At 35.8% G+C, this 7,514-nt stretch overlaps 1 pseudogene; it reads left to right on the forward strand.

Annotated features, from left to right (window-relative positions):
- Window positions 1-294: 294 nt before the first annotated feature.
- LOC146404805 (small ribosomal subunit protein uS5 pseudogene) lies at window positions 295-1,115 on the forward strand (annotated as a pseudogene).
- The last annotated feature ends 6,399 nt before the right edge of the window (window positions 1,116-7,514 follow it).

A 7,514-nucleotide genomic window follows, 5' to 3' on the forward strand; every position in this document is an offset into this window, starting at 1 on the left:
CTCTAAAACAACAGAATACATATTCTTTTCAAGACTATGTTGAGCATTCTGAAAAATAGATCACATATTAGAGCAGAGGATAAATCTCAACAAATTTAGAAAGATTAAAATGGCACCAAAAATATTTTTTGACCAAAACAGTATGAAACAAGAAATCCAATATAAGAAGAAAACTGGAAAAAAACCAAACATATGGATACTAAAGAACTTGCTCATTTATTACAACCAGTGTGTTAATGAACAAATCAAGGAGGAAATAAAAAAATATCTTGACCTTGTACATGAAAACACCAAATGGCAGATGACATTGATCCTTCAGGAGGGCCCAGAGGCCCTGGGGGCTTCTGCAGAGGCTTTGGCAGCAGCATCTGAGGCCAGGATCATGGCCAGGGTGAGGGTGTGGAGCTCACAGAGGCAAAGCCAAGGACAAGGCATAGCTCCCTGTCACCAAGCTGGGAGTGGTCAAATCATGATGATCAGGTCTCTGGAAGAGATCTATTTCTTTTCTCTGACCATCAAAGAATCCGAGATCATTGACTTTTTCTGTGTGCATCCCTCAAGGATGAGGTTTTGAAGATCATGCCTGCATGGAAGCAGACATGTGCTGGTCAGTGGACCAGGTTTAAGGCATTTGTCACCATCAGGGATCATGGCGGACACACTTGTTTGGGTGTCAAGTGCTCTAAGGAGGTAGCCACTGCCATCCGAGTGGGCATTATTCTGGCCAAAGTCTCCATCATTCCTGTGCTGTGAGGCTACTGGAGGAACAAGAGGGGCAAGCCCCATATCATTCTTTGCAAGGTGCACATCATCCCTGCCCTTAGGGGCACTGGCATTGCCTCAGCCCCTGTACCCAAGAAGCTACTGATGATGGAAGCTACTGATGATGGCAGGAATTGACAACTGCTATACCTCTGCCAGGGGCTGCACTGCCACCCTGGGCAACTTCCCCAAGGCCACCTTTGATGCCATTTTTAAGACATACAGCTCCTGATCTCTGGAAGGAGACAGTGTTCACCAAGTCTCCTTATCAGGAATTCACAGACCATCTTGTGAAGACCGACACCAGAGTTTCTGTGCAAAGGACCCAGGCTCCAGCTGTGGCCACCATATAGTCATATATATATATATATATATATATATATATATATATATATAATCTTGAGACAAATGAAAATAGAAACAAAACTGTCCAGAATCTATTAGACAAAGTAAAAACAATCATAATAGATAAGTTCAAGGTGAAACAGACCTACCTCAAGAAACAAGAAAAATCTCAAACTCCCTAAATGTACATTAAAACAACAACAACGACAACAAACTAAGAATAGGCAAAGTCCAAAGTTATTAGAAGGAAGATAATAAGAAAGATCAGAGCAGAAATAAAATAGAGACCAAAAAATAGTAGAAAAGATCAATGAAACAAAGAGCTAGTTCTTTGAAAAGATAAACAAAATTGACAAACCATTAGCCAGGCTTATCAAGAAAAAAGAGCCCAAATAAATAAGTCAGAAAAGAAAGAGAGTTAAAACAAATACCATAGAAATACAAAGGATCATAAGAAGAAGTTACTATGACCAATTATACACCAGTAAAACTGACAGATCAAAATGAATAAATTCGTAGAAACACATCCTCTAAGACTGAATAATGACGAAATAGAAAATCTGAATAGACATATTACTAGTAACAAAATAGAATCAGCAATAACCCCCTACTCCATCCAAAGAAGTTCAGAACCAGACAGGCATACAGGTTATTTCTACCAAACATTTAAAGAAGAGTTAATACATATTCTTAAATTATTACAAAAAATTAATGATCGAACAGTTCTAAATTCACTTTACAAGGCCAGTGTAACCTTTATACTGAAACCAAAGACACTACAAAAATTAAATTACAGGCCAGTAAGCACTGATGAACATAGATGCAAAACTCTCAACAAAATATTAGCAAAGTGAATTCACAATGCATTAAAAGTATCATATACCATGATCAAATAGAACTCATTCCAGGGATGCAAGAATGATTTAATGTCTGTAAATCAATGTAATATACCCATTAAAAAAACAAAGGAGAAAAATCAAATGATAATTTCAATAGATGCAGAAAAAGTATTTGACAAAATCCAACATCCATTTATGATAAAAAAATTCTTAAAAAAGTGGTTATAGAGGAAATAAATTTCAAGTTAATAAAAGCCATATGAAACAAGTCCACAGCTAACATCATACTCAATAGTGAAAAGGTGAAAGCTTTTCCTCTAAGATCAGGAACAAGACTAGCATGCCCACTCTTGCCAGTTTTATTCAAAATAATATTGGATGTTCTAGCCATAGCAATCAAATAAGAAAAAGAAATAAAATGCACCCAAATTGGAAAGGAAAAAATAAAATTGTCATTATTTGCAGAAGACATGATACTACATAGAAATAACCCCAAGAACTCAATGAAAAATTATTAGGACAATAAAGGAATTCAGCAAAGTTGCAGCATACAAAATTGATACGCAGAAATATCTGGCATTTCTCTACACCAGTAAAAACTATCTGAAAGAGAAATGAAGGATACAGTCTCATTTACCATTGCTTAAAAAATACCTAGGAATAAATTTAACCAAGGAGTACAGTTTTTAGAGCTCTACTCTGAAAATTATAAGATGCTGTGGAAGGAAATGAAGTCCTACAAATAAATAGAAATATATACCATACTTACAGATTGGAGAATTAATATTAAAATGTTTATACCATCCAAAGTAATCTACAGATTCAGTACAATCTTTATCAAAATAGCAATGGCATTTTTCATAGGACTATAGTAAATAATCCTAAAATTTCTATGGAATCACAACAGACCTCCAAACAGCCAAAGCACTCTTAAAAAAGAACAAAGTTAGAAGTATCACTCTTCAGGCTTAAAATTATATTGCAACATACAGCAGTCAAAACCATATGGAACTAGAACAAAAACAGACAGACAGATGAATGGAACAGAATAAAAGTCCAGAAATAAGCCAGTGCTCATATGGTTAATTAATCTATGACAGACAAGTGAAGTAAGAATATACAATGGGGAAAAGACTGTCCTTCAATACACGGTATTAGGAAAACTGGACAGCTACATGCAAAAGAATGGAATCATATGATTTCATATACCGTATATAACAATAAACTCAAATAAAAAATTTAAAGTCCTGAAACCACAAAAATTCTATAAGAAAACATAGGCAGCAATAACTTCTTTGACATCAGTTTTAGCAATAGGTTTTAAGATATTTCTCCTAGATAAGGGCAACAAAAGCAAAAATAAGCAAATAAGACTATATCAAATTAAAAAGATTTTCACAGTAAAGAAAACTATCCATAGAATGAAAAGATAACCTACTGAATGAGAGAAGATATTTGCAAATGATATAGCCAATTAGGTTTTGATATCCAAAACATATAAAGAACTCATACAACTCAATATCAAAAAACACAAACAAACCTAATATGAAAATGAGCAAGGGAGTTGAGTAGACATTTCTCTAAATAAGACAGATATCCAGAAGGCACATGAAAAGGTACTCAACATCACTAGTTATCAGGGAAATACATATCAAAACCACAGTGGGTTTTGTGAGCCACATGGGACATCCATCGAGCTACCATATGATCCAGTAATTCCACTGCTAAGCATATATCCAGGCAAAACTATCATTGAAAGAGATACGTTCACCCCTATGTTCATGGCAGCACTATTCACAAGAGCCAAGACATGGAAACAACTGAAATGTCCATTGACAGATGAATGCATTAAGAAGATATGATACATGTATACAATGGAATATTACTCAGCTGTAAAAAAGACAAACTAATGCCATTTCGGCAACATGGATGGAGCTAGAGACTCTCATACTAAGTCAAGTAAGACAGAAAAAGGCAAATACCATATAATAACACTTATTTGTGGAATCTAAAATATGGAACAGATGATCCTATATAAAAATAACAAACAAACAAAAAACAGAAACAGAGCATGGCCAAGAAGAGCAGACTTAGGGTTCTGTGTGTGATTACATCACTTTGTTGTACAACAGAACTTGATAAGACATTGTAAATCAACTGTAATAATAATAGAAAAGAAAACAAGGATGTGAGTTGCCAAAGAAATATACTTCAGATCAAAGAAGTTACAATCAAAAGAACCAGGATTCTAATCTGGTCTTTCTGATTCTCAAGCCAATCCACTTAATCACTGAAATAGTCTTTTTCAACAATTTGCAGAGAAATCTGGGGACCCATTCTTTGGAGTGAAATCAGAGGAGGGAGAATTAGGTCTAAGTAAGGCATCAAGATGAATGGGCCATTGAAGGAATGCAATACCATATTTTACTTACTATTCAGGCATTCAAAGACGTCATTTTGTGTGTGTGTGCATGAGCTGATAAAACTTCCATATAAACTTGCCTCTGAACTAGAATTACAGTAATTAGAATTATTATGGTCATTTCAAAATGAGATTACTACTTCAACATCATTTATTATAACATAACAATACTGGGCTTAAGTTAAGAATTTGGAGGGGAAAATAAATAAATTAGAATCAACTGGAAAAAAAATGGGATACCACCTCACACCTGTAAAATGGCTATTTGCAAAAAAGATAACAAAAAGCAAGTGTTGGCAAGGATACAGAGAAAAGGGAATCCTTGTGCACTATTGGTGTGAATGTAAATTGGTTTAGCTGATATGAAAAACATGGAGTTTCCTCAAAAAAACAAAAAATAGAACTAACATATCAGTATTATACTTCTGGCTATTTATCAAAAAAAAAGAAAAAAGAAAAGAAAACACTAATTCAAAAAGGTATATTTACTCCTGTATTCACTGCAGTGTTATTTATAATAGTCAAGCTATGGAAGCAATGTGAGGATTCATGGATAGATGAATAAGGATGTGGTATATATACACAATGGAATATTATTCAGCCATTAAAAATAATATAATCTTGCCATTTTCATTAATATGGATGGACCTGGAGGATATTATGCTTTGTGAAATAAGCCAAACAGAAAAAAGCAAACATTATATAATTTCACTTATATGTGGAATCTAAAAGACAAACTATCAGAGAAAACAAAGCAAAACAGAAACAGAGTCACAGATATAGAGAACAAACTGATGGTAGCCAAATAGGAAGGGGGTGGAGGGATGAACAAAACAGGTGAAGGGGATTAAGAGGTACAAACTTCCAGCTATAAAAGAAATATCACAGGGATGCAATGTACACCTAGGGTATATAGCCAGTAAAATTGGAACAACTTTGTATGGTGACAGATAGTAACTGGTCATATTGTAGTGATAATTCTACAATGTATAAAGCTATTAAATCACTATGTTATACACGTGAAACTAATATAACGCTGCATGTTAATTAGTTAATTAGTTAGTTAATAGTAGTTAATTCAATAAGAAATATGGCTCAATAGCCCCTGTTGCCTTGTCATGAGTAGATATGACTCTCTCTTTTTTTTTTTTTGTCTTTTTGTCTTTTTAGAAAAGCTGCACCAGTGGCATACAGAGGTTCCCAGGCTAGGGGTCTAATCGGAGCTGTAGCCGCCAGCCTACACCAGAGCTACAGCAACGTGGGCTCTGCGACCTACACCACAGCTCACAGCAACACTGGATCCTTAACCCACTGAGCAACACCAGGGATTGAACCTGCCACCTCATGGTTCCTAGTTGGATTCATTAACCACTGAGCCACAATGGGAATTCCTTAATTTTTTTTTTTTTAGATATGATTCTTATTAATTAGATTTTTTGAAGTAATGAGACTATTTTATGGATTTTGCCACTTAGATGTTTCTGTGAGCTTGGGAGCCATTGGTCTTTGTCAGCTGATCAGAAATATTTATATGAAAAATAAATATTGTATATATATAACATTAATGTATATACATTTATGTATATTTGCATACATATATACATTTATAGTATAGTTTAATATATTTACAGTGAAATATCAAATCTGAAACTGAATAGATTCAACAAGGTTTTTCATACTGAGAATAGGGAAGTTATGTGCGGTGTTTTTTTTTTTCCCTTCCTGGAGAAGTTCATAAAATAGCAATAATAAAATTAGTCATAAATTGGGTCTGGTATTAATGTCAGTTAGCATCCCAATGACATAATGACAATGGTAAAATACTTAAACTTTATTGACATCAATAGCTATTATCAAGTCAGTTTTATTGATGTTATAATAAAGAAGGCTGAATTTCACAAAGCTCCCAGTAATTTACAGTATCAGTCAGAAAGCCTCTGGAATAGGTTGACTGCACACAAATATACAAAATAATGTCAGGTCAAAATGCTAGCTTATAGATATCTTATCCTGGTATAATAGGTCAAAACAAATAAAAAAATATTACTGAGCAAAAACTATGAGTCAAATCTCTGCTAGAAATTACAGGGAATAAACAAGGAATAGATATGGTTCTTGAGTTGGGTATGAGCTGGTTGAGGATACACGAGAGTCATGCATCAAGAATGTAGTGCTTGTCTTCCCCCTGCAGCTTTTCAGAGTTAGATCATTTGAGATCTCCTCTCTCCGTCTCCTGCCTCAGTTGAAACCTATCCCTTTTCTATTCCACTGATACAGCCTTTTCAGATCCATTCTCTCTCTCTCTCTCTCTTTTTGGCCATGCCCATGGCCTGTGGAAGTTCCCAGGTCAGGGATGGAATCCATGCCACAAATGTAACCAGAGCCACAGTAGTGACAACATTGGATCCTTAAGCCTCTGAGCCACTAGGGAATGCCTCAGATCCTTTTTTTTTTTTTTTTTTTAAATTTAGGGCTGTGCAGCATACAAAAATTCCTGGGCTAGAGTTGAATCAGAGCTGCAGTTTCCAGCCTTTACCACAGCTACGGCAATGCCAGATCTGAGCCTTGACTGAGACCTACAGCACAGCTCATGGCAACGCCAGATCCTTAACCCAATGAAGGAGACCAGGAATTTAACCCTCATCCTTTTTTTTTTTTTTTTTTTTTTTTTTTTTGGTCTTTTTTCCTTTTCTAGGGCCGCTCTTGTGGCATATGGAGCTTCCCAGGCTAGGGGTCTAATAGGAGCCGTAGCCACCAGCCTATGCCAGAGCCACAGCAACGCAGGATCCAAGACGCATCTGCGACCTACACCACAGTTCACAGCAACGCCAGATCCTCAACCCACTGAGCAAGGCCAGGGATTGAACCTGCAACCTCATGGGAAGTTCCTAGTCGGATTCGTTAACCACTGTGCCATGACGGGAACCCCTAACCCTCATCTTCATGGCTACTAGTTGGCTACTAGTTGGGATTGTTACTGCTGAGCCACAATGGGAACTCCCTCAGATCCAATTCTTATGCTATCAGTAGAGTTAACCTGAAACTCAAATCTGACTGTGTCACTCCCTTGCCTAAAAATTTCAATGCCTCTTTCATTACTAATTCCTTAACACTGAATAATACCCTTAAAAAATTAGTTCGTCTTA

Source organism: Sus scrofa, chromosome 3 (genome assembly GCF_054392235.1).
Source record: "Sus scrofa isolate SSC_HxYL_T2T_F1_AM1 chromosome 3, Sscrofa_HxYL_maternal_Yorkshire_Landrace_v2.0, whole genome shotgun sequence".
Lineage (NCBI taxonomy): Eukaryota > Metazoa > Chordata > Mammalia > Artiodactyla > Suidae > Sus > Sus scrofa.